Below are 1613 nucleotides of genomic sequence, written 5' to 3'. Positions count from 1 at the left end.
ATGGAATCTGACTGCTAGTGTTTCAAAGGATAGGTGGCGCTGTCGGCGAGAAACATGTTTTACACGGGAATGACATACCATACAGTGGTCAGTACTTAGTCCTGTATATGTATACCAAGTTTTATGTTGATTCTCGCGTTCGAACCGAAACATGTCCCTTGTGAGTGCGAGTGGCGTTTCGCTTCCCTTCGTTGTTGATGATAGGGTAACATACTTAAAATCGTGGCTTTTAAGATTTGTTCTTTATGTAGAAAGGGACGGCAAATGATGCTATTGCACGGAATGGAAAATTGCCTAGGGCCCTGTACAAAATGCAAATAATTTTTTGAATTAGCCCCCTGCAATTCTGCTAATTTTCTTAAAAATTAAAAGTTCTGGAGGATCCAGACTCTTGGACTACCTCCGCCGGTGCATCCCTGAACACTTCTTGTTCACCTCAACCATAGGTTGGTGGGCAATATAGAAATTTTAAAACATTTCTCTCGCTTGGGAGAGCTGTTTTACATTATGATAAGGCCTCTTCTTGGACTATTCACAAATGTGTGAAAATATCGCTCCATCTAAATTTAATACGAGAGAATGGATTGATAATGATTGTTACATTGTTATAATACAACGATCATATGTATACACACTGCTGCTGTAATCCTAGGATTTAGGATTTAGGATTTAGATTTCTGGGCTTTCGGCATCTAAGGCAATTTAGCCCGTCACGATTTGAAGGATGACGTCCCTCGGCGAGCACACAATCCGGGGAAAGGGAAGGAAGAAAGGATTGGGGAAGGAAGGAGGCGGCCTGGGACCTGTACGTTAGGTACCACCCCGGCATTTGCCTGGTGTGAATGAGGAAAACCCAGGAAAACCTCATTCAGGGTGGCTGGCCTGAAAAAGCGTATTACATTTTTTCGACCAAGTGACCCCACCGGGAATCGAACCCGGGACCGCTCGCACCGAAGGCGAGAGCGTTAGCGACTACGCTACGCGGGGCCACTGCTGTAATCCTAATGATCCTTATAACCCTTATAAAAATATTACTTATAATCCTAATGACTTTTCGATTACAGTTACTCTTTCGTAGGGATGCACTCGAGTCGAGACATGTCTCGAATCTCGACTCGACTCGAATTCGAGTCGCTCGAATTCGAGTCGAGACACACGTTGTGAAAATCGAGACGAGTCGAGACAAACGTATTTCTCGACTCGATTTTTCGAGTCGAGACACGAGTCGAGTCGAGACTGCTCGTGAAAATCTCGACTCGACTCGAATGTCTCGAAAATCTTTCTATAATTTTTAATATTATTTTGAAGAAAATATTCACTCAGAAATAGAGATGCAAGGGCTCGGAAAAAAACCGGCTTTTTTGGAAAAAAACTCGGTTTTTTCTGCTTTGCTTTTTTGCTTCGGAAATTTTGGGCTTTTTTCAAAATACTGCTTTAAATTGATAAAACAGACTTTGTATCGCTTCTCTATAACACAAAAAATCATTTAATTATTGGTTGATGCTGATAATAATATAAAACATCGAAAATAAACTATGAATTTCGAAAAAAATATTTCAAACAATTTTTCTTCAACATATTTACATTATGAATTCCACAGGATTAACCAATGT

The 1613-nt window shown here is 40.7% G+C and overlaps 1 non-coding gene across 1 annotated transcript; it reads right to left on the bottom strand.

Annotated features, from left to right (window-relative positions):
• Window positions 1-914: 914 nt before the first annotated feature.
• Window positions 915-989, bottom strand: TRNAR-UCG (transfer RNA arginine (anticodon UCG)). The gene has a single exon. It is a non-coding gene; the product is annotated as a tRNA-Arg (tRNA).
• Between the last annotated feature and the right edge of the window lie 624 nt (window positions 990-1613).

This window comes from Thermobia domestica, chromosome 11, assembly GCF_964235325.1.
Source record: "Thermobia domestica chromosome 11, izTheDome1.hap1.1, whole genome shotgun sequence".
In the NCBI taxonomy this organism is placed as follows: domain Eukaryota; kingdom Metazoa; phylum Arthropoda; class Insecta; order Zygentoma; family Lepismatidae; genus Thermobia; species Thermobia domestica.
This window is presented reverse-complemented; position numbering and strand designations above follow the sequence as displayed.